Source organism: Sorex fumeus, unplaced genomic scaffold (genome assembly GCF_029834395.1).
Source record: "Sorex fumeus unplaced genomic scaffold, SorFum_2.1 ptg000126l, whole genome shotgun sequence".
Taxonomy (NCBI): Eukaryota; Metazoa; Chordata; class Mammalia; order Eulipotyphla; family Soricidae; genus Sorex; species Sorex fumeus.
In genome coordinates this window covers 4,702,501-4,728,289 of record NW_026606183.1, presented here as the reverse complement: position 1 = coordinate 4,728,289, position 25,789 = coordinate 4,702,501, and the positions used below count along the sequence as shown (strand labels likewise).

Below are 25,789 nucleotides of genomic sequence, written 5' to 3'. Positions count from 1 at the left end.
TAAATCCTCTGGTTCCTTTTCCACTGGAAGGTGGGGCCTGTCTCTTGAAAACCTTCATGAAGAAGGTAAACGGCCCTGTGCTAGCCCGTGGGGTGGGAGACAGAGGGGATTTCAGTGAGTCTCCAGGATGATGTTATTCCAGGGAGGTAGTGTCCTCCCACCTGGGGAATGTGTGACTTCGGGGTGCCTTGGTGGGTGGATGCACAGACAGTGATAGGCCTGGCCCCAGGAACCAGGGAAGAAGTGTCCCCCAGGAAGGACACTCCTGTTTTGGGGGAACAGCCTCTGCTAAGGTTGGGATGTGTGAGGTGGAACTCTCCGCCTGATCCTCTCATCTGTGGGAGACATCTCTCCGTCATGTCACCTGTACCTATTTCCTCCCAGCATCCCCCTGGGGCCTACGCTCTCATTGAGCACTGCGTTTCTCATGGTCTGCCCCTCCTGCTTCACGTTTGATTTGTCTCCATGTCTCTGGGCAAGGACGCTTGGCCCCAGCTTCCCAGTTTGACAGTGTGTCTCTAGAGAGACGGAGAAAGTGGAGGGATTCACTTAGAAATATCTTTTATGTTTTGTTTTCAGGGATGTTCTTCCAAGAGTGCTCAGTATCCTGGGAGCCACTCCTGGAAGTACCCAGCAGCCAGTCCTAACAGTCCAACCTGGGGGAGGTCCCGAGCCTGTGGCCTCTGGTTGGGACTGGGGGCTACACCATTCTCCAGGGCTTCAGCAAGCTTGCTCAGTGGGCCTGGTGGTGCTGGTTTGGGTTTCTGCACCCTGCCCCTCACAATGTCTCCCCAGCCCTTAGAAATGTCTCATGGCTGAGCACCCAGAGAGTCTGCAGGAAGTTAGCAGAGCCGAGAGAGAAGGGCTGTGTCACCCTCTCTTTAGGTCATAACATGATGGATGGGCCTCAGTGTGGCATCCGGGAAGTGCGAGCGAGAGGTTGTGGTGATGTGACAATGTCAGCATTTGCCCCTCTACCACTCACACCCCTGCACCAGCCCTGGGGGGTGTTTTTCTAAGTCACTGGTCTCTGCGGCCATGTTGCTGCTCTTCTTGTCCATGTGCAGATGCCCCTGGCTGCCAGGGTCCTCTCGAGCTTCCTGGTCTAGGGCCTTGGCCATGTTCTATCCAAAGGTCCCTCATTTTCAGCGCAGCTGTCTTGGGAACAAGGACCCCCACGAGGATGAAGCCCCTGCTGCTCAGCTTCCCTCCAGAGGCACTTTCCAAGTTGCCCCTTCAGACTGTTTTGCTTTGCATCTTGTAGATCTAAAATTAGACCCGAGTGCTGCTTCTTTCGAATATCTGCAATTTGGCGTAATAAATGACAAATGTGTAAGATAAAGAGTGCCAAGAGGCTCCCACCTCAGAAATAAGCTTCCAACTTTTCTCTTGAAATTCTTTCAAATCTGCAAATGTTAACATTTATATTTCCAAATGCATAAGATGCGCCAGAATGTTTAGGTTAGGACATGACCACGACTATCAGAACACGCTGGCTGGGGAGAAAAAAAAAAACGCTTGTCCAGTCAAGAAAACACAGCGGACTGGATGTTTCAGACAGATGGCATCTCATACAGAGGATCCGGTCCGTGGAGACAGGAAGCTGAAACCAGGAGAATTCATTACAGCCAAACAACAACCATGTCCCCCGCCAGCCTATGTAGGAACGAATGAGACTGGGACCCTGAGGGGTGTCCAGTTGTGCCATACTGCACTGTTCCCCAGTGAAGGACACGGGGACCAGTGCAGTATGACACAACTGGTGGCTGCTGGCACCTCTACCAGGGGAGCCAGGCTGGCACTGAGCTCAGAGGAGAGCGACGAGGTGGCAGCAGCGTAGCAACGGAAGCTGGGGCTTGAGCCAGCCTCCCCTGCTTTCTCCCTCCTGCCGTGCCCATCTCCTATAGGCCCTTGGCACACCAACAGGAAGCCTGGGACAAGGTGCCTGGTAGAAGACCGCTTCTCCCAGCCTGGCAGGTCCTGAGGGTCCATAGGTTCATAGAAACAGATTCACAGACAGATGAATCCTGAGGCACCACAAAATCACTCTGTCTCCAATAGTGACTAGACTTCCTGGGCCCTATTCCCATAAGCTTGTTTGTCCATGGTCCCTAACAGTAATAAGGAAGAGGGGGATGTTCTGCTCTAAATCTGCAACTAGAGGCAAGGCACCGTTTGACCAAAGGGCTCAGGCATGAGGAGAGGAGGCAGCAGCTTCTCCCCAGGCTTTCGGTTTGGAGTTTGAGAGTTGGGTTTGGGAAAGGCACTTCCTGGTGAAGTGTGCCATGGAGGACTTACCTCCAACCCTGAAGGGCCAGCCTCTAAGTCAACCCCAGGGGTAATAACCCTTGCCCTGAGTCACTGCACAGAGTTGAGGAGGAACATGGATAGTGCCATTTTTTAATGGGGCATGGATGCCCACCAGGTGAATGAGGGGAGAGTATTCCAAGAGTACCCCATGCTACTGGGCCTCACCCATGTCAGCACGCTCGTCCAGACTAAAAAATGTGGGGGTTGATTTTCTTTCTTTCTTTCTTTCTTTCTTTCTTTTTTTCTTTCTTTCTTCTTCTTCTTCTTCTTCTTCTTCTTCTTCTTCTTCTTCTTCTTCTTCTTCTTCTTCTTCTTCTTCTTCTTCTTCTTCTTCTGCTTTTTGGGTTACACCCACGATGCACAGGGGTCACTCCTGGCTCTATATTCAGGAATCACTTCTGGCGGTGCTCAGGGGACCATATGGGATGCTGGGAATTGAACCCCGGTTGGCTGCATGCAAGGCAAATGCCCTACCCACTGTGCTGCTGTGCTATTGTCCCAGCTGTGAGGGTTGATTTTATCAATGCTAACTGGGAAAGACTCCAGGTGGTGGGGCAGGGTAGCAGCCATTATTTCTTGAATCCCCTTGCATACATTTCCTTGTCAAGTGACCCTTGAACATCTCCCTGCTGTTGTCATCTCTATAGACCCTGAAGGTCACTTCCTTGGAGATGCCAGTAGGTGCCAGAGGACACACAGCATTGCCGGCCACTAATGTTCCTGCCCCCATCTCCCCACTGCCCCCAGCAGATTCTATAAAGTAGAGGATGCGACTTTCTCTGGAAGATGAACAGAAGCTTCACTGAACTGATCACAGAGAGTGGTGAGGAGAGTGGATTCTTAATGCCAGTTTTGATTGCTAGTGGACTGGGGCTCTGGGCTTCTGGCGAGGAGAGAGGGATTTGGGAATGGGCACATGGTACCTGTTAATGGGGCATGGGGAGTTGTGGCTCTCTGTGATTTTACCAAAGGCTCATAGAGGCAGAGTGCTGCTGGCAACGGGTACCTGGGGCTTCAGGCAGAGGCTGAACTCCGGGAGTCTGTGGCCACCCTTCACTGTCCCTACCGATGCTGAAGCCCCTGGAGGTGGTCCTACCCCTGTAGGGATGCTCCATGAAACTGAGGGCAAGTCCTTTGCAGTGTGCCATCCTGTCCACCAGGAATACTTGGACCAGCCTGGTTGCTCAGTAAAGAAACGTGCTTTCTTAAAGTCCCTCCTTGTGTCCCCTCTCTGTTAAGAGCATTGCTGGCTTAGTTCAACACTGTCATGTTACAAATGAGGAAATCCCATTCCAGAGGGGAAGGTACAGGGAAGGGGCACACATGCACTGGCGGAGGAGCAGAGAAGGATCCGAGTTTTGTTCACAACCCACCCAACCCCCTCTTAAGCACCCCTTGGTGCCTGCTCCAAGGTGGGCCCCTCTGTCTGCTGAGCCCCAGTTGGCTGTCTTAATTTCAAGTGCTTATTAGTGAAGAATGGTCTTAAAATAACACACAAGGTGCTCTGTATTGGCCAAAGAAGCATCACAGAAAAATCCGTATCGATTGTCTGGATGCCAAGCACACTAGACTAATACGAGGAGGTGGCACTGAGGTCTGGCCCACAGCGCACCTTCAGAGCTAGACCGGCAATTGCAGAAGCCAATGCGAAGTGAGTGCCCAGAGACTGTATGGCCAGGGGTTCCTGAAGTGACAGTCCCCAACAGAAACTCTCTGGGACACAGATCCCAGCTCTTGGAAAGGCGGCCAAGGCACCAGAACCACATGCAGTGGTTTGTCCTCCTGCCACCGACACCTCCTGTCCCCAGGTCCCCTCCTATCCCCGTGGCCTGTGTCACAGCAATTTTTCATGCTGATCTCCCTGTAAAGTACAGGTGTACCAGCCCGGCATGTGGCTGACTGCAGATCATGTGCTTCTGTGTCTGGGACTCCAGAAGGTCGGCATGTTGTGTGCACAGTTAGGCTATTTATATCTGAGCAGACAGGTGTGGACCTAGGAAGATGTGTGTGCGTGCATGAAAGGACATGCATATACAGAGACAGGTCTGTGTGTGAGGAGAAGAGAAGCGGTGTGTGTGTGTGCCCATGAGCAGGCATATCTGTGTGGGACCACGTGAGACTGTATGTGTGCATAGGCAGGCACATGTGGGTCAGTAGACGTGTGTGCAGAGGCATGTGTTTGCATGTGTTGTGTACATGATGAAAGCTTCGTGGCAGTTCCCTCAGAAGGGCACGGCATAAGTCAGGCTTCCACTTGACCTGGGAGTTGTTCTGCCAGCCCCACCTCCTGAGAAGGTGTCCTTGAGGCCATCTGCACCCCAGGAGCCCAGCTTCCTCCCTCGACAGGGTCAGAGCAGGCGCTCCCTGGGCAGGGCAGTCCGTAGACCCACAGCCCTGATGTTCTGATTCAGACCGTGTAGCCCTGAGCCCCTGGCATCCCCGGCTACACTTTGCCGCGCTCAGAGCTTTGCTTCTTTGCTGAAGAGCAAGGTCTGCAGGAAGCTGTTCCAGCAGCAGCAGCAGCAGGAGCAGCGGCCAGAGCGGCAGGCACAGCAGCAACAGCAGCAGCAGCAGCAGCAGCAGCCGGAGCACCGGCACCCTCCAAATTGGGACTCTAGCCCTTTAAATCTGCTCAGTTACCAAAAAAGAAGAGGCATCAGACCCTGTTAATTAAAGCTCGCCCTGGTCCATCATTCTGAGGAGCTGCAGTGCTCTGCTCCTTCCTGATGGCTTAGAGATTCTCCTAACTCCCAGCCATGGATCTTGGAGAATTCCCCCCGAGCTCAGCAGGAGGTATGATCCTTGTTGATGGCACTGGGGCTGGTGTGGCTCTAAATCAATGATATCATTGACTGCATGGACGCTGCCTGGCCCCCCTTTCTCTTCCTCTTCCCCTCTGCCTCCTCTTTTAATTTCCCAGCTTGTTTTTAGTTGAGACAAAAGAAGTTATTGTGGGTTTGAGGGGGCGGGAGGGGTCCGCATATCCCGGGGCTGGGGGACTTCTGGAGGTGTCTCCCAGTAGATCTGCTTTGACCCTGACTTCACCTGGCTGCCAAAGTAGCTCGGGGGAGCCAGGGAGCAGGTTTTTTTCAGCCTGAGCTCCGACTAGACTAACCCCTTTTCGCCTGGCTGGGTCCCTCGCCTCGGCTGGTAACGAAGAGGGCATAACCCTGACTTGACTTCTTCAGTCAGTCACCTGCCACTCTGCGGGGTGGAGACGGCAGTGCCGTTGGTGGAGCCCCGTGTTCTGTTATCAGAAAACTCATTCCAGCCAACTTTCTCTCCGTGGATTGTCCCGGCAGGAACACAGTGCACAGTGCTGGCTCCTGTCCCCGGCCTCCCCTCCCCTTTTACTTTCCTGCTGTAGGTGGGAATGCTTGCTATAGGATTTCAGGAATTCCTGACCCTTTCCCTGTGCCTTTTGAGGAAACTCACTTCTAGCCGAGTCGAAGATGCTGTTGCAAAGAGAGTTGTTTTGATTCAGGAATCTGCTCGAGTCTGGCAGAGAGAGAGGGAGGAGATTTATCTTCTTCTACATTGCATTTTGTAAATGGTACTCGGGCCCAGAGAACATCATTCTGCAAATCCTTCATTGATTTGTTTTCGCCCCCACAGCTTCCTTCTGGGGAAAAGGCTTGTCTCAAGTTCTACCCGAAGGAAAGGTTTCCTTTCAATCAGCTTGACACGACTTCACAGCTGTCCCTGAAACCAGGCCCTGGCAGAGGGAGCCATTTTTTTCATCCTAAGTAACAGTCCCCTGTGCCCAGGTCTTTGTGCTGGGCAGGGGGCCTGTTATGGGCTTACACCTCCCACAATTCCCCTCTGGAGAGTAGCTTAGTGGGGAATACTTTTACTTTTTGCCAGGTTTTTTAAAAATTTTTTTTAATGCCCTGGATGGTGACTATCACCTCTCAGATCCCCGGAGAATTTAAGCCAAAACTTAGCTCCCAGCAGTGAGTTCCCCAAGTTTCTGCCTGGGGACCCTAATCGTCTGCATGAGCAATTCAACCTTTTCTCCAGCCCTGTAGGGGAACTTCCGGTGAGGGTGAGGAATTCAGTGGCAGCCTTGCAGGCAGTGTGGGTGCAGAGGGACTTGGGTTCCCCCTGTAATAAATTCCCGGCCAGCAATGTGGCAGCCACGCTCTGGGCAGGAGAGAGCGAGTGAAACCCACGGATGAAGCACTGGACAGAATTTCTAGCTGCTCTGCCCAAAGGTGATTTGCGGAATAATCTGAAGATCTATACAGGAAACCCAAGGAGGGGGTCCTGTAAGGCAAAAGGCACCGGCAGGAGGGGAGGTGGAGGGGGCTGCATGGAGAGGGGGCTTCCTTGGCATCAGCAGCTTCATGGAGCATCAGTTTTTGGCCTGGAGTGGGGGCTTTGGGAGTCTGCAGTGGTACGCGGGCTGCTGACTTGTGGACTGGGATTCCCGGAAACCCTCTCTCTGCGCTCCTCTTCCTCTTCTTCCTCTACTCTAGTTGTGTCCTGGTGTTGGGGAGGGGTCACCTCCTCAGGTCCTCTAGTGGGTCTGCCGGTTAAGACTCACACCCGCTCCACCACATTCTAGGGAAACCCTCAGAATCTGAGTTTTACCAATTGCTCCCAGAGTGGGATGTCGCTCACTGCATGTGTCTCTGGATGGCTGGTGCCTTTAACAATACGTTGGTACGTAGGCTGTTCTGTCAAGTTTTCTTTCCAGCATAGCAATTTGCACGTATATACGCATGGACATGTGTGTTATGTGTATAAGATGTGTAGATTTATGTGTTATTCGGCTTACTGCATGGTTGCTGTGTTCTAGCTGTCATTGGATGCCAAAGGACGTTGTTTAGAGCTGAGAATTTTTTAGAGTTTTTTGGTCCTGTGTTTCTCATATTGACCTTGGTAGACCCCCCCTGTGCCCCGCAGGAGAGACCACGGCCTTCGGAGTAGGATGGAGAGGACAGCTCTTCCCTGGAATCAGCCCACCCCCCCATCAGCATGTTATTGTGGTTAGGGAGTTAACACTTGTGCACTTCAGTTTCTTCCCCTGAGAGGGTAGAGTCATCAGGACTGAGCAGGACAGTTTCGTTTAAGTATGTATACACAGCACGTACAGTAGAACCCTTGCTCCCAGCTTTCTGGTGATGTCAGGGGCTTCTGTTAATGAAGGCTTGACCCTGAGGGCAAGTAAGGAAGTTGGCCGTTTAGATGCCTCCATGAACTTCTCTGCTAATCACCCCTGTGTGCTGTCCATGCACTAAAAACTCAAAAATTTGTTGAGTGAATGCATGATGGTCTGTGAGCCACTTTTAAACCTCAAAGTAGATGATTTTTCATGACTAGGTAAGACAGTATCACTCAGTTTATTTAAGAGATGCAGCTGAGCCAGACAGATAAATATAACATAGTCCCATGAATAGAACACATATGGATAAAAATACCCTTTTGTGGAGAAATATGAAGTGTAATGAGAGCCCCCAGCATTAGGACCTGTGCCAATTGCCTGAGGTCATGGGAGGCATCGTGGACCCCTTCCAAGTGTAGAGAAATTGGCTTTCTTATCACTGCTAATCCCTTTCTTTATGCCCACCAAGGAGGGAAATGAACATGGTAGAAAGTGTTATGCTCCATATGCCTACTCTGTGTAGGCCATCAGTTCGGTGTTATCAATATCACTAAGTTGATAGGTAGACACCGTCAGCTATGGGGGAATGTCATTGATTTAGTGAATATTTATCAAAGAAATGATTCTGATGAGAACTAATGCTACCATTCCCACCCATTCCCATCTAAAATTCATGGGGATGAGGAACTGGAGGCACCCACACAGGAGTGAATGCTTCTGCTCTCATGCCAAGATCTAAGTAATTAATACAGTGACCCAATGAATGGGTCCAGGCTGAGGGGAAAGTCCAGGGCATCACAGGTGCTTGGTGGACAGGTCTGCACTAAGGGCCTCAGAGGAATACTTACTTAACCTTGTTTGCTCACTGAGTAATCCCAAATGGGTCCCCAAAGAAGTGATTTGGAAGAGGAGGTGGCACCCACAGAAATCAGAGGCAGAAAGCCACTTTGGAGTGAGTGGGTAAATCTATCTGGTGGTGGTATAAAGGGTGACATGGTGTAATTGAAGGACAGAGAAATGGGTAGGTCCCCAAGAGCATTGGTGGTCACAAAAGAGAGGACTTGATTTGGAAGAGTCACTGAGAGATTTTTAATAGAATCACATCACGATCACAATCATCCTATTGTTCATCGATTACCTCGAGCAGGCCCCAGTAACGTTTCCTTCGTCCTAGCCCTGAGATTTTAAAAGGTGCCATATTCAAGGCTCTTTCAGGGTTAGGAGAATGAGACCCATCATTGTTACTGGTATTTGGCATATTGGGTACGCCACGGGGAGTTTGCCAGACTCTGCCATGTGGGCAGGTTACATTCGGTAGCCTGCCAGTTTGTCCAAAGTAAGAAGGAGATAAAAAATAAATAAACACTTAGGAAAATCAAATTCCACAACTAGGACTGGGCATTAATTGTACAGCAACCTGTCGTCTCGGTTCTGATACATCAGTTAACAGAGCAGACTGAAACCCATTCGTAGAACTTTCATCCAGCAGGGAAAGGAGCATTGTTAAGTGCAAGGCATAAGTAGCTTGTTCTGGAGAGAAATCAAATGGAGCAGAGGTATGACATGCAGACTCAGTGATGGGTTGTGGTGGTAGTATCCTGAGCAGGATGAAGATAGAAGTGGGGTCGAATAGACTCTTGTAGACACTGTAAGAGTTGAGTGAGAAAGAAGTGAGTGCGGAGTTCAGGGCAGAAGAGAGACTGAAAAATTATCTAATGACTCCTTTGAGCAGAGGTGGGTGGGCAGGGCGGACAAGAATGGCCAGCAAGGAGGCGGCTGTGACATCTGGGTAGCACAGGATGATGACTGGGCTAGGGGGACAGTGGGGCATGGAAATGGCAAGGATTCTGGACTTGTTTGCTTTGGCGGGGACAGAGGCAGTTGCTGATGGATTGGGTAGTCTTAGGAAAGAAAGAGATGAGTCAAGAATGACTCAAGTTTGGTTGGCCTCCGATGGGATGACTGTGGGTGGAACAGGTTTGGGAGAAGATCAGGAGCTCGGTGTGTCTCCTGTTCACTTAGAGATGTCTGTGGAGCACCCAGCAGAGCCGATGAGTAGGCTGTAGTTCACAGAAGAGTCTGGGCTGGATACAGCCTCGGGAGCCTGTATCAGAGTACAGATGGTATTTAAAGCACTAGCTGATGAGATCATCAGGACATGGATTACAGAGGGAGAGGACTAGGGGCTGAATTCTGAGGCATTACAGCTATTGGCCTGTTAAAGAGAGATGGAGAAACCAGTCAAGGAAATTGGAGAAGAGATGTCTTTCCCCTTCAATACAGATCACCTCATTCCTATACTCTGTCTCTCTGCTCTTGGAGGAGCAAAGTTCATGAAACATGCTCCCCATTTTCAACCTTTTTCTCCCGACTTCTTTCTGCCTCCTCTGAGGAGGTTTATTGCATCTTAAACTCCCTTTCCTGACTCCTTAGTTCTCTTTCCTAGTTTGCTCTTTCCCTTACTTGTAATTATTTCCTTCTTTCGCCGTTTATTGCACTATCACTATATGCCAGGTTTGAAGAGTAGATCCCGTCATTAGTACCTGTATATTTCCATTTATACAGCATCTTGGACATTCCATTACGTATAGTGAAATAGAAAATGTATTATCAGAAACTAAAGACAAGAATTCTGTACAAATGAAAATGCAATTTAGAATAGAAGAGTAGATCAGAAAAATCAGAAAGTAGAAATAGTCAAAGGGTTACATAAGAACATGATTGAGCTACCAATCTGATCAGAACTTCCTGCTCAAAAAAAAAAGGGAAGTGGGAATTCCTTAAATAATTTACTGAAATATAACATAAGCAAAACAGTTTTGAATCTTGCTAACCTATGTCAATATATAAACAAAATGAAAATTTTATAACAGCACCCAGATGACATGGAACTTAATTCCTACCCACATCTCCAGGGATTGTGTCCAGTCCACAGGGATGGGCATAATTGTTTCCAGTTTCAGACTTTTGGAAACTGTTTCGTGAGTTTCATTGTGCATGAAATCATATGCTTCTTCTCAAAAAAAATTTTTTTTTGCATTTAATTCTAGAAGAATCTTTTCTTATGAAATAGGGGCCACTGAAAGAAATTGGGTAGATTATAATCTATTTCTGTAATGCTTGTTGGACAGTATATATAAATATATATATATTTATATATGTGTGTGTGTATGTGTGTGTGTAACATAACATAAATATATAGCCAAGGATTTTGAAAAGGACAAAGAAATACTCCGACAGGAGCAGTCAGAAGCATCATCTGGGAGTTGAGAGTCAGTCAGGGGTGTTGAAGGGAGGTTGGGATTTGGGAAGCAGGAGGTGCTAGCTGTTTCTTCCTTCCAGCAAGGGGTGCAGGAGCCAGATTGAGGGGGGTCCAGGGAGAAATCAGAGCTTTGAGCTGATGCCTGTGAGTGGAGACTGCTATTTCTAGAAGTCTGCTCTCAGGAGGAGAGAAAGGGTGGCAGGCAGAGGAAATTGCAAAGCCTAAGAAGAGTTTTGTTTATTTCTCTACAGAACGGGACAGACTGAATCATGTTCTTGGAGAAATAGGTAGTCTGGAGACAGAGGAGAAAGATAAAACCGAGAAAAGAAAACCACAGAAGCCGACCTAGATGAATTATTCTGTGCACTCCACACACCCACTCACATAAACCCCTTAACATCCCCTGCTCACAGACACCGCCCCCACATACAGACACACACACACACCACACCTACAGTGTTACCCCAATGCCCTCTGTGCACACATCGCTCCCACCCTGTCACATTTGGTTTTTCTCTCTCCTTGACTTCCTGTCGCTCTTGTCATTGTTTATTGTTCTGAAGCTGAGCTGGGAACTACAACCACTCTGCGTGAGCCCTAACATAAACTCCCTTCAGGCTCCTGTGGAAGAGGGCCCTGGGGGAGTGGGGTGTCTGCTGGGATTTATTTCAGCTACTGGTCCAGGACCTTAGCCAGTGTCCAGTCTTGATTTTGCAAAGAGATGGGCAGAGTTAAACCCCAGATCTCTGGAGAGCTGGCCATCTCCTTCACAGACCTTTCCAGAACTCTCCCTTTTAATCCCTCAAACTGGAGACGGGCTCAAGTTTCAGAACTGCCAGGAGGGATTGAGATATAGATCCCTTCCCACCCCCTCAATAGCAGGGAGAGGGGGCCAAAAAGAGCTTCTGCAGCACTTTTAGATGACGGCTGGTTATCTGCAGAGGCTAGGCAGGGGCTTGAGTTTTGAGAACTCAGTGCAGGGGTGCTGGACAAAGGAGGCAGGGAAAGAGGCAGCAGGCAGGGGAGGAGGGAGGAAAGCTGGGACCCGTGAGCATTCCACTGGGTCTCAGGTAGGCCTGGAGATGTGGTGGCCAGCTGCCAGGGCACCTCTCCCTGGAGCCGTAAAAGACAGGAGGAATGCAGCAGGGCCGGCCGGCCGCCGCGCTGATCCTGAGCACTGACCACAAGGGTCTAAGCCTCAGACCCCTGCTGCTCGGGGAGCTGGGCCTGGCCTGCTGCCCTCCCTCCTGGGAAGGGGGCGCGCAGCCGGTGTGACCCAAGGTCTCTCCGCCGCTCATTCCATTATCTATCTCGGTACCCGGAGCATATGTCAAGTGAATTCTGTGTCTCTGGCAGGTTATTACGCACTGAATTAGTGTGGTGAAATAAAAACTCTCATAAAGCTGTACCAGACTCTTAAATTGTTAAAATTTATTATGAAGTGTGCATAGTTATTAACTGATTTTTGCCCGTGTGCATTTGTCTGTGCCCAAAGCCAAAGAAGATGAAAAGTGATTCTGTCAGAGGGGAGGCTGAGACTTGGCTCCTGGAATTCTCCTGAGAGTCCCAACGGGGCAGCAAATTCAAGCTTCCCAGTGAGCACGCTGCTCTCTCCCGTGGCTGCTGCCTCTCCAGGGCCCAAGTCAGCACCCAGGGACAGGAGGCGACTGACCCCACAAGAGTCAAGGGTACCAATGGGTCTGGCTGTCCGCTGAGGGCATCGGGCTACTGGACTCCACTTTAGCTCCTGAAGAGGTGCCTTTGAGCCCATGTGAAAGCCTTTTTAGTTTACCACCTGGGTCCCGAAGACCCCTGAGACCAGCTGGAGTGCAATCACCTCGGCTGGAGAACTCCCTGTGAGGAAGAAAACAGGAAGAGCAGAAGGTTCCACGGGCCCAGGCTGACAGTGGACAACTATGCCTCAGTGCCCTGGAGTTACCTGGGGTCTGTCAATGTTCCCTCAGAGTCTCTCAGGACCCACAGGACCCACACAAGGGTGAGGAACTTGACCACAGTTGTACCCAGCTGGGAGGGTTGAGAGCCCAGATGTCAGAGGTCAGATGGCACTCTGCTTGAAGCTCAGAGGACCATCACACAAAGAGCTGGGAGCACATTTGCGGCTTTTTGGGGGGACATAGATTAAGCCACATCTTTGAAACAAATGCAAAGGTGGGGGATGTGCAAGGAGGGTGAGTTGGATGGTCCTGATTGCATTCTTTCAGTCACTTTTTTTTCTTTTTGGGTCACACCCAGCAATGCTCAAGGGTTACTCCTGGCTCTGCACTCAGTAATTACTCATGGCGGTGTTTGGGAGACCATATGGGATGCCGGGAATTGAACCAGGGTCAGCTGCGTGCAAGGAAAATGCCCTACACACTGTACTATCGCTCTGGCCCCTCAGTCACTTGTTTAGAGGAAAATGAAGTCATGCTAGTAGAGATGTTTAAGCTCTGATAAGACTGTCCAACAACTTCCCCCTCCCCACCCTCCTCCTCTCTGCTCCTTCATAGCCTAAGGCTAATACAGGGGTGGTGGGTGCAGAGGGTGTCTGCAGAGTAAAATATGTTTTTATTCAGAGTAGTCGATTTATTCCTTTTCCAACCTGCCCCCACTTCACCCCGGCAAGGTTGACCCAGTGTAGAGATGATAACAAGATCACGTGGATATGTAGAAATAAGAGAGATCGAGTTAGTTCATCAGCATCATTTCCTTGGCCAGGCAGAGCAATTTTCTAGTTTTAAAGACAGTCGAATTGCCGATGTGAGAGCTGGTAGCAGCTGAAGTAGATCATAAAGCGGCCAACTTAAGAGAGCCACAGCGCACTGCAGAACCCCCGCGTTTCCGATCCACTTTTATATGTTTCGTCTTGTTCCAGAAAGATGCATATTCAGCTGTAAGACACAATTAAATTCAAGATAAATAAGACAAATAAAATAAAGTAAAGACAAAGGGAAAACAAGAGAGGCAAATCAAGGATGGAGCCAGGAGGGAGATTTGGACACACAATTCCGGACATTATCATGCCTTTGCTTGAGGTGACCCTCATACAAGCTAAGCTTTCCTGCTGGTCACACAGAGAGGGAGACTGTCCTTTCTTACAGACCCAGCATCCACAGGATACTAGCTGCTCAGGAAGCAATGCTGTTCTGTTTCTGGAGGAAGAGAGAAGTGCCTGTGGTCCTCAGAGAGGGCTTGCTCACTGCAGTATGCAGAGTCCTAGATAGCCTACCGTCCATATGGCAGAGAATTTGATAGGCTGCTTTGTAATCTTGTTTCCCAAGGTAGGGGGGATGGATCAGGGGACAGAGCTCCCCCAAACACTCTCCGAAGGTCTGACTCAATCAAAGATGAGATAATCCTTCTTGCCTTCAAGCTGTGCTTCCGGAATGATTCCACAGAGCAGCATCACAGGTTGCTTCAGTGTTTAGGTTATGGCAAATCATTATCGGGGGGATTGGTAAAGGATGGGGCACACGAAGGCCTTGTGCATCACCAGTCTTTATGGTTTCATATTGAGGTTTCTCATAAGATTATTTTTTAAAAAGGGAATCCCCAATACTAATCACAGCTGACAAATAAGAATAGGAAAATGAATTGATTTAACCCCATGGGTTATAGTTCTCTCAACAAGGTGAGGTTTGGGAAATGAACTTGATGTAATTCTCTTTGACAAGAACTTGGAGGGCAGTTGTCCTGTGCTCTTGGATCCCATATGCTTTAACAGTTGGTGGAACTGGAGGTGGCACTAAAAGCCTCTCACGAAAACCCAAGAGGTGGCCAGGGCACCTTCCAAACACCACAGTTATTTCAGGATGCTCCTATGCCTGACCCGCCCCTTACAGCTGGAATCTTTTCTGAATGGCTGGGACTCCACTAACTTTCATTTGATTGGCCGATGACTGCTTAGTATACATTTTGAGCATCAGCCTACCTGAGAGCTGGACTAGAAAACTCTTCAGGGAGACATTGGGATCTCCTAGTGAATCTAGACAAAGGGTCTAATAACGTCCTAAACTGATCAATGAACAAAACCTTTCAATCTAGAAAAACTTGGAGCATCTACCTCAATGATAAAACTGCTCATTCATTTCCTAAAATATACATGTACTACAAATTAATTGTCAAGGTCCTAGAAGGAGCTAACTTTATGTACATTTTTAAAATTAATTTTTTTTTGCTTTTTTTGGGGGTCACACCCAGCGATGCACAGGGGTTACTCCTGGCTCTGCACTCAGGAATTACTCCTGGCGGTGCTCAGGGGACCATATGGGATGCTGGGAATCGAACCCGGGTAGGCCGCGTGCAAGGCAAACGCCCTACCCACTGTGCTATTGCTCCAGCCCCTAAAATTAATTTTTTAAAATTGAATCACTGTGAGATACAGATACAAAGCTTTTGTGATCATGATTCAGTCATACAGTGTTCCAACACCCATACCTCCACCAGTGTACTTTTCCTACCACCAATATTTCTAGCATCCCTCTCGCCAACATTCACCTCCACCTTTTTCTCTGGCAGGAACTTTTATTCTCTCTCTTTCTCTCTCTCCTCTCCCCACCTCTACTTTTGGGCATTTTGGTTTGCTATACAAGTACTGCGAGGCCATCATGTTTGGTCCTTTACTGACTTTTAGCACACATCTCCCATCCAGAGCGATCCCTTCCAACTATCATTGTCATAATGGTACCATCTCTATTCCAACTGCTCTCATCTCCAGTCCTTGAGGCAGGCTTCTAACTATGGACCATTTATCCTGGCCATTGTTTCTACTGTCCTTGGTTCTTGGTCTTATACTATGTATATTTTTTATATCCAACAAATGAGTGCAGTCATTCTATATCTCTCCTCCTTCTGACTCATTTCACTCAGCATGATACATGATACTCTCCATGTCCATTCCTTTATAAATGAACTTCATGACTTTATTTCATTTTTTATGACTTTATTTTTAATGGCTAGATAGTATTCCATTGTGTAGATATACCATAGTTTCTTTAACCTGTTATCTGTTCTAGGGTACTTGAATTGTTTCCAGATTCTGGTAATTGTAAACAGTACTGCAATGAACACACAAGTGCAGATATTATTTCTGCTGTGTGTTTTTGCACTTTGGGGGTATATATCAGATAAGGCATTAATATCCAAGATATATATGGCACTGGTAGAACTTTATAAGAAAAACACCTTCAACCCTATCAAAAAATGGGGGAAAGAAATGAACAGAAACTTCCTCAAAGAAGAAATACAAATAAACAAAAAGGCACATGAAAAAAGTGCTCTACATTGCTAATCATCAGGAAGATGCAAATCAAAACAATAATGAGATATCACTCTACACCACAGAGAGTGGCACACATCAAAAAGAATAAGAGCAATCTCTGCTGGCGTGGATGGAGGGAGAAAAGGACTCTCTTTCACTGTTGGTGGGAGTGCTGACTGGTCCAGCCTTTTTGGAATACAATATGGGCATTCCTAAAAAAACTAGAAATTGAGTTTCCATATGATCCAGCAATAACACTTCTCAGAATTTGTACTTTTCTTTTTAACTCTAAGGCACTTAAATGATGAAGAGTGTTTTTTGAAAACATGATGATTCTGGGTTTCAGAATAGTTGATCCACATGCTTTCTTTTTAGCAATAATTAGAGACCAAAGCCTCTCGTCTGTAACAGTCACTGCTAATTCCTGACCATAAAACTATACCCACTATTCAAAAGAGAGCAATGATTTTGATCAATGTGTTCTATGTCAGTTTGTGAGGATCTTCAAGAAATATTGATAGAAAAAAAAGGAAGAAGAAATAAAATTCTGTTTTATACCATGGTCCTATTTTGGGAAGAATCTATTGCACCATTTATTGTTCTAGGTTCTTGGAAGAGAGCAAGAAACAGTGTTGATTACCACACACTCTGACACTGCTCATGTTCTAGTGTTGAAAGACAGACAACTAGAATGTAGCAAACATTTTCCTTTATGAATTTGTTCCAATTGCTTATATTTGAATCACATGAGGTTAGTGTTTGTCAAATTGTCTTTTTTTTTTTGAGTATAGATCCTGTCTTCCTGTGTGTACATCTAGAATATTCTGTTTTGTTCATCTGAAAGTACTACTTTGTTTGTTGGTTTTTCTAGCAGGAAATTCATTTGTCTGAATAGGAGCTAACATGTTCCTTGATTGTTGAAGCTTACCTAGGCTGCTTTGGTGTGTCCTGGAGTGTGGGCAGTTTTGTGCCTTACCTGAGTAATTCACAGAAATTGGGTCTCCCTTCTTGCTATGCTCTCCTTTCTTCTACATCCTTCTGACTTTCTAGGAGCTGGTGTTTCCCCAAACTCTGTCTCCTTATTTCTCAGTTTCTGGCTTTGCAGGATTCTGAGTGGAGTGAGGGGGTGCTCTAGGATGTAACCATAAAAATGGGAAATCACCCAGTGCTTTTCCCTCTTACAAATATCACCTCTTCTGCAACATCTTCCTATTGCTGAACACTCTCTAGTTCCTCTGTGCATTATCTTTTTCACATTTCCCAGAATTTATGATGGTCATTAGTAGGAGAGTTGCTTACATATGAGTCACTCCGTGAATATTAGATATAATTCCCAATCTTCGCAAACAAATAGACATAGCGAAATGAGACCATTTCAAATAGATGGAAACTGCTATGATAGGAAACGTAGATCTCAGGGTGTTTGGACCATTGATGATGTGTGGCTGGGTACGGGGTTGCTCCAACTGAGAGAATGGGAGCAACTCTCTTAGAAGGATGCATGAAGCCAAGATCTGAACAATGGCGAATCTGACTTTAGTGGATCTGAACATGAATACTCAGAGGGTTTGGTGTGTTGGAGGCAGGGATTAGGCATTGGAGTACATAGGGCCTGGCAGACCAAGGTAAATTGTCAGCTTTTCCATTCTATATATGATGAGAAATCAAGGCATGATTTGTTTATTCAAAAGATGCCTCTGGTTCTGCAGAGAATGACAGATATTGGCTGTCTAGGTGGGGTCAGAGTGGGAGGGGCTAGACTGGGGCATCAACAGCACTCTCAGGGATTGAACAGCTGTGCAGAGTGCAAATGAGTAGCCAGCACTGGGTCAGTGCTGACCTTGTAGCTCGTTCTCCATAGAACCAGGACCTATATGAAGTTGGCAGAAATGTCATTAAGAGGCTATTCCTAGTACGATAAATTCCGTCCAGGGATCATAGGAGAACAGTAATAAGTCATCCTGTCCTGTCTGCCTCAGTGGACCTGTGATGGGATGTTAGAGCACCTTGAATTTTGAGGTTGCAGCCCTTTCATTTCTTTAGCAGCTGAGATGCTTTCATTAACTATTTCAGGGGAGATGGACTCCAGTATGAACCTCATATAGTTTCCGGAACACAACAGCAGGGAATTCCTCATGGTGTCTGGTTTCCCAGCCTGAACCAGGTGTCATCATGGTCCAGCAGCTATCGATCAGGCTGCCTCAGAGGGTGTCTGGAAGAAGGACCGTCGTCGTTATCGAACCTTCTTCCCAAAGCCCAGAAACTGCATCTGGCAGTACCTGTATGCAGACAGACTTGGACTAAATATGGTTCTGCTGCTTTGGGGGTGTCCATCCCAGGTCACATCCGGCAGTCTTTCGACTGTTTCCTCAATTGTCAGCAGGAACCCCATTACAGTGAGGAGGAGACAAGATATTCATGGAGATAGTGGTGTGCACAGTGGTCGATGGGCCTGACAACAGGAAGCTCCTGAGCCAGCTGTGCTGTGGCAGCAATGCACGTGCACATCACTTTCCCTGAATGAGGCCTTCCAGGATGAGGATATATCCAGAGGAGCACCATCATGGGCACCCATGGTTGGAGGGCCAGTTCTTTTTTGTTTTTTTTTTTTCCTTTTTGGGTCACACCCAGCGATGCACAGGGGTTACTCCTGGCTCTTGCACTCAGAAATTACCCCTGGTGGTGCTCGGGGAACCCTATGGGATGCTGTGAATTGAATCCCACTGTGCTATCACTCCAGCCCTAGAGGGCCACAGTTCTTGATAGAAAATGGGCAGGGAATCTCTTGGTGACTATACAGTTTTGACAGACAGGTCAGAGAGCTCCCTCTCTCTAAGCCCCTGCACATTGGATGCCCTAGTGGAAGTGGGGGGTCCTGCCAGCAAGGCCCAGAGCCTGAGGATCAATTAAATTACAATGCAGTACTCCATTTCCAGGAAGGACTTTTCGGAATGGGCCCAGTGTCAGCTGTGCATTTTTCCCAGGAGAGGCTTGAAGCTACAGACATAGAAAGTAGGAAGGATGGGATGGAGCAGTGTTGCTTTCCACCCACTCATACTTCTGTGGGATCTGCGGTTTGGAAGTGAGTCTGTTCCATGCTGTTCAAGGGTGCCGATCCCAAATTCATCTTTACAATTTAAAAATGGGATTTTTTTTTTGGCCTTCAATTCTAGAAATGTTAAACCTTCAAATATTTTAACTGTCCTTTCCTCTTCACTTCCCCTTTGTGGTACTGGCTGTTTCTGCAGTGACCTGGGATTACACACACTTGGCGTTGGTGCTGGGCATTCCAAGAAGCAGAACAGCTGGGATTGAGTGTGGATCTGCGGGGGCAATGCCAGGAACCAAACTGGCAACCCCATCCAGCTGCACACTTATAAGGCAGGAGGTCCACTGCTGAGCTATCTCTGCCGCCCCAGATGTCTCTTCTTCAAATCTTGTAGAATGGGGGGGGGTCTCAATCAGGAATGTGAAACACTGGTGGCAGCTTGTGCCTCTTAGGCACACCAGCTTTGCTTCAGCGAGGGGTTTTTGGGGTGCAGGAGGTGAGGTGTGGAGAAGCGGGATCAAGTTGGCATCCTGAAGGGCAGTGCCTGCCTCCATCTTAGCTTCTCTCTTGTGATACCATCATAAACACTTGGATCAGGGCAAGGCTTAAATCAGGGTCAGGGTCCTGGTCTGCATACCCACCCCAGGGATGCTGGGAAAATAGGATCCCAAGACCCCAGAATGACTCTGAGCTCAGCTGAGGAGAGAGCAGGGTCTGTCTCTGCAGTCATAGCGAATAGATGCCTCATGTCCAGTCTCTGAGTGTTCCCCAAGAAGACCAGGCATGCACCCTGAGTTTGAGATGACCAGAAATTGCCCTGCAAATCTCCATGGGGGGGGAGGGGAAGGATTCTCTTCTAAGTTCCTTCCCAGTCATGAAGCGCAGCTACAGTTTGGGGCGAGAGGAGCTTGATCCACGAGAACCATGAGATTGATACAGCTGGGACCGAGGGAGAATTACTAGGCAGAGAGGGCGCCCAGGCGCTACTCAGAGACCCAGGGTCTCTGGCTGGGGCCCAGAGCACAAGGTTATCCTGCTGACGTCTAAAGTCGTTATACCCCAGGGCAGTCAGAGCCAGTGACAGGCCCCCACCACCCTGACTGATGAGCACGAGGAGCTTTTCCAAGTCTCTGCCAACAGCAGCACCCGGAGTTATTCAGAAACTAATTACACATCTGGGCAAACGCGCCTCAGCCTACTGGATTGAGCACAATCCTATTAGAGTTGAATGAATAACTTCCCACGCACAATGCCTGCCGGGAGACCCGTGTAAGCGCCAACGGAGGGCAGCGGGAGGCAGCACTGGGCAAGGGGGACACGGTGGGAGCCAGGCCTGAAGGCTGGGGGCTGTGGAGCCCCCAGGTCTAGCCTTGATTTCTGTGTCACTCTTAGGTTAGGTCCGAATCTATAGCTCCTCCCCGGGTGCTCCGTGCCCACATGCCCCTTGCTCTGGCTGGCGGAGTTTCATCTTTTTCATTGGGATTGAAATGAAAGTGGAGGAGGAGACTGTGCTGGTGACCAAGTCCTCATCCAGGTAACCCAGATCCTCCCGCCTTCCAGGGGAGGTTGTGCAGTTCCTTACATAGAAAGCCTCACCACTTGCGTCCTGGGGAGGCAGCTAGAGACCATAGCTCTGGGATCCCTCTGGGCCTCTCTCTGAGCTTGTGACACATTCCTGAATGTGGGGCTAGGGTTCAGGTTGCTACAGGAAGCCCAAAACCCTGTGACTGATAGCCAGAAGTACATCTTGGCTCAGCATCCTGGGGCCACTGCCTGGGCTTCCTGTACTGGGCTTGCAGCCCCACGTTTCTCTCCTGTACAGCTAGGCCAAGCTCATCCATAGGGAGGTGTGACTCCCAGTCAGAGATCAGAACTGTGAGTGTGGATGAGATATGAGTGCACGTGTGCATGCATGCGTATGTCTGTAGGTGTGTGTGTGTGTTCATATACCTGTAGGTATATGTACATGTGCTTATATGAGCACAAGTGTTATGTGCATGTGTGCACATGTATCTAGGCATGTGCGTATTTATGTGCACATCTGTGTGTAGATGTGTTTGCACTTGTGAAGGGGCTCTGAAGGCCTCTACAGCCACTTCTGGGGAGGAGAGCAGCACTTTCACAAATATGGGCCTGATTATGTTTTTGTCACCAAGGTGGGGTTGCTGGACCCTGGGGCATATGCGGGGGGGGGAAAGGCACCATGTGGGGAAAGTCCCAGGGAGAGCCTGGTTGTTCCTCCCACCAGGCCTGCCACACCTGAAAGCTTATTCTTTGCCCTGTAGACCCCAGACTTCCACCTCTGGTCAACAGCTCTTGCTCCCACGTTGCTGGAGGGCTGAAACGGGCCCATTGGCACTTATGAAGAGCTTCCCTTAAAGCTGCTGCCACTTTCCAGGGACCTGTTATGCATGGCCCATTTGTGTGGGTCCATTGTGTGTGGCTGGCATTGTGTGGCCTATTCTGTGTGGGTCTGTCCTGCCTGGGCAATTCTGTCCGTTCTATTTTCTGTGAAGTCTGTTCCATGTGTCCTGTTCTAAGTGGGTTCGTCCCATTGGGGTCTGTTGTATATGGTCTGCCTGTGTGGGTCCATTCTGTGCGGTGTGTTATATGTGGGTCTGTTCTAGGTGGTCTGTTTCATGTGCATTTGTTCTGCACAGTTTGTTGTGTGTGGTTCGTTTGTGTGGATGATTGGACGTGTGGTAGTGGTTCCTTGTTCACAGAGGAGTTGTGCGCCTTGAGGTGTTGCCGCATCAGCCCTGCTGGCTGGTTAAACATTTGGCTGGCAGGCTGCAGCCAAGAGGCTGCTCGTTAAGCGTCACACATGGCAGTGCTAGGCGGTGCATGGCAGAAGTCAGTGGGGATGAACCCTTCCTTCCCCCATGGCCCTGTCCTTTGCCTGTCTTTTTAAAAATTTTTTCAATTTTAATGAATCCGAATATATCGAATACATCGCGGGGAGCTTGCCAGGCTTTGCCGTGAGGGTGAGATACTTTCGGTAGCTTGCCCGGCTCTCCGAGAGGGGTGGAGGAATTGAACCCGGCTCAGCAGGGCTGGCTGCGAGCAAGGCAAAAGCCCTACCACTTACTACATGGAAAGTATCATGTTAAGGAAATGACTCAGAAAGAAAGGGATAGACATAGAAAGATTGCATTCATCCGGGGAACATAAAGTAACAAAATGGGAGACTAACACCTAAGAGTGGCCGATATTAGTACCAGGAGGTTTGCTCCATGGCTTGGAGACCAGCCACACATGCTAGGGGAAAAGGGAGCTCAGATAGAGAAGGGAGCACCAAATAAAGGGTGTTGGGAGGATCCTCCCAGGGTGGGGGAAGCATGCTGAAAGTAGACTATAATAGACCAAATATGATTGCCACCCATTGCCTCTTTTGCAAACCACAACACCCAATAGGAGAGAGAGAACAAAAGGGAATGCCCTGTCACAGAGGCAGGGTGGGATGAGGGGATGGAGGGTGGGAGGGATACTGGGATCCGTGGTGGTGGGAAATGGGCATTGGTAGAGGAATGGGTATTTGATCATTGTATAATTGAAACCCAAGCACAAAAATTTGTAAGTTTACAACTGTACCTCATGGTGTCTCACTAATAAAATAAATAAAGAAAAAACTTTCCAATAAAGCAAAAATTAAAAAAAGCCCTACCACTATGCTATCGCTCCAGCCCAGTGAATCATCATGAGATACATTTATAGACTTAGAGACTTTCATGATTTTTTCAGTCAAACAATGTTCAAGTACCCATCCCTTCACCCATCCCTCCACCTGTCCCATTGTTCACCCCCAGTGTTCCCAGTATCTCTCCCCCCACCCCACCCCTTCCCACCTCCTGCCTCTGTAGCAGGCACAATCCCTCTTACTCTCTCTGTCCTTTTGGGTGTTATGGTTTGCAATGCAAGTATCAAGCAACCACCATGTTTGGTCCATAATCTACTTTCAACATGCATCTACTATCCCAAGCGATCCCTCCAACCATCATTTATTTGGTGCTCCTCTCTCCATCCCAGCTACTTTTTCCTCCAGTGCATGAGATTGGCTATCAAGCCACGGACAGTCCTCCTGACCCTTATTTTAACTGTCCTTAGGTGTTAGTCTCCTATTATGTTCACTGTCACTGTCCTCCCGTTCTTCCTTGATTTGCTTGAGTGGGCCCAGTAACATTGTGAGACTTGTTGTTACTTTATTTAGATTCCACAAATGAGTGCAGTCCTTTTATGTCTATCCCTCTCCCTTGCCTGTCTTTGGGGTCTCTGTCGCTCAGGTCACTCCCAGCCCCGCAGCCTTTTCCAGTGAGACACTCCCAATGTGTGCATATCCAGCACATGCCCTGACTGAAGGCGGGAAGCTCAGCCTGGGCTGCATTGCAGAGTACCACTGATGGGGTTCACCACACATGCTGCTCCAGCTCTGGGGGTGCAGTTCCCGGGTGGTGTGGAGAGTTGGGGGTTCATGGTCAGGGGTGTATGAGACTCTCCTGACTGGAGAATGTCCACGTTTGTTTACTTTCTCACCATGTCCTACGTGAAAGATGGAGGGGGGAGAGGGAGGAGAAAAAGGGGGAGAGAGGCACAGGAAAAATAGGGTGCAGAGAAAGGGAAAAAGGCAGAAGGAGATAAAGGAAGAAGGGGAGAGAGAGAGGGAGATCAGATTAGGGTTCTGCCTTAGGCTCCAATTAACTTGACTTATCTCTGGAAGCCCCACGGTCCCATGCTTAGATAGTTTTGGGTGAAAGCATAACTTTGTGGATTTGGGGAGGCCACTGTTTGGGTCTAGCATGTCTAAACTGCAGGAGGGACAATTGGAGGACAGAGGACAGACAGGGACAGCGCTAAGGGGGTCTCGGCTGTCAGCAGAATGGGAAGCAGGGCGCCTCTGAAGGGCGGGTGCAGACAGGGCAGCCCAGGGCACAGAGCGCTGCTCCTGGCACCCAGCTTCTGCCCCTGGTCCAGGGAGCCCATGCAGTGCTTGCGGGCATTCATTGCACCCCCTCAAACGTTGGCCTGGCCTGTTCCTTTTGCTTGGAATATTTCCACACTCCGTTTCTCCGGAGCTCCACAGCTCACAGCGGGTGAGAGGCTGGAGGTGTGGTTGGGGGTGGAGGGGTGAGTGTGTCCTGCTAGAGAAGCTGGAGGGGTGTGGCCAGCCTCTGGCCCATGGCCCAGGGACAGACGGGTTGGTCCCTCAAGGACCGCTGTTTGCTGTGCACTCATCCTTTGGAGCCCCATCCTGGGTGCAGAGACCAAATGCTCTGAGGACATTCACAGGGGCATCTAGACCTCCTGCTGCACCCTTTACCAAGGCCCTGTACCAGAGTTCCCGTGAGAATCCGCCTTTGCCCCGTTCCTGCCCTCAAGGCAGTGGGAAAAAAAGTGTTGGCTGATAATTAAGTTATTAGCTGCCAAAGCTTAATTGCTCTCAGGAGTGTTTTAATTTAATAGGGACTCTTAAAAACAAAAAGCTTTGGAAACATCAAGGATGTGGAAGCAGAAGAAAGGATGTGTGTGTGTGTGTGTGTGTGTGTGTGTGTGTGTGTGTGTGTGTGTTTGTACTTATGCGAGTGTGCATGTCTGTAGTAGAATTTCTCAGCACTCCTTGCTAGGATACCCAGCAATGCAGAAGCAAATTATAGACTCTGACTTAGCATCAGATGGTCCCAGGGCTGAGAAGGGATATCCCTCCTTTGCCCTGGGGGAGGTCAGTGCTAGCCTGCATGGCCTTCAGGGAAAGTTCCTGCAGCTGGCAGCAGCAGGAGCAGCAGCAAGAGCAGGAGCAGAAGAAGGAGCAGCAGGAGCAGCAGCAGGAGCAGGAGCAGGAGCAGGAGTAGCAGCAGCAGGAACAAGAGCAGGAGCAGGAGCAGCAGCAGGAGCAGGAGCAGGACCAGGAGCAGCAGGAGCAGCAGCAGGAGCAGGAGTAGAAGCAGCAGGAGCAGCAGCAGCAGCAGCAGGAGCAGGAGCAGCAGGGGCAGGAGCAGGAGCAGCAGCAGGAGCAGGAGCAGGAGCAGGAGCAGGAGCAGGAGCAGGAGCAGGAGCAGGAACAGGAGCAGCAGCAGGAGCAGGAGCAGGAGCAGCAGCAGCAGCAGGAGCAGGAGCAGCAGGGGCAGGAGCAGGAGCAGCAGCAGCAGCAGGAGCAGGAGCAGGAGCAGGAGCAGGAACAGGAGCAGGAGCAGGAACAGGAGCAGGAGCAGGAGCAGGAGCAGGAGCAGGAACAGGAGCAGCAGCAGGAGCAGGAGCAGCAGCAGCAGCAGGAGCAGGAGCAGCAGGGGCAGGAGCAGGAGCAGCAGCAGGAGCAGGAGCAGGAGCAGGAGCAGGAGCAGGAACAGGAGCAGGAGCAGGAACAGGAGCAGCAGCAGGAGCAGGAGCAGCAGCAGGAACAGGAAGAGCAGCTGGAGCAGGAACAGGAGCAGCAGCAGCAGGAACAAGAGCAGGAGCAGGAGCAGCAGCAGGAGCAGGACCAGGAGCAGCAGGAGCAGCAGCAGGAGCAGGAGTAGAAGCAGCAGGAGCAGCAGCAGCAGCAGCAGGAGCAGGAGCAGGAGCAGGAGCAGGAACAGGACCAGGAGCAGCAGGAGCAGGAGCAGCAGGGGCAGGAACAGGTGCAGCAGCAGGGGCAGGAGCAGGAGCAGCAGCAGGAGCAGGAGCAGCAGGGGCAGGAGCAGGAGCAGGAGCAGGAGCAGCAGCAGCAGGAACAAGAGCAGGAGCAGGAGCAGCAGCAGGAGCAGGACCAGGAGCAGCAGGAGCAGCAGCAGGAGCAGGAGTAGAAGCAGCAGGAGCAGCAGCAGCAGCAGC

The 25,789-nt window shown here is 49.4% G+C and overlaps 1 protein-coding gene across 1 annotated transcript in view; it reads left to right on the top strand.

Moving 5' to 3' along the window:
• The first annotated feature begins 4,909 nt into the window (after positions 1 to 4,909).
• Positions 4,910 to 25,789, top strand: part of CALN1 (calneuron 1) — a 520,902-nt gene continuing 500,022 nt past the window's right edge. The window contains exon 1 of the mRNA XM_056137646.1: positions 4,910 to 5,103. The gene's annotated coding sequence lies outside the window, so the exon portion shown is untranslated. The remainder of the gene's footprint in view (positions 5,104 to 25,789) is intronic.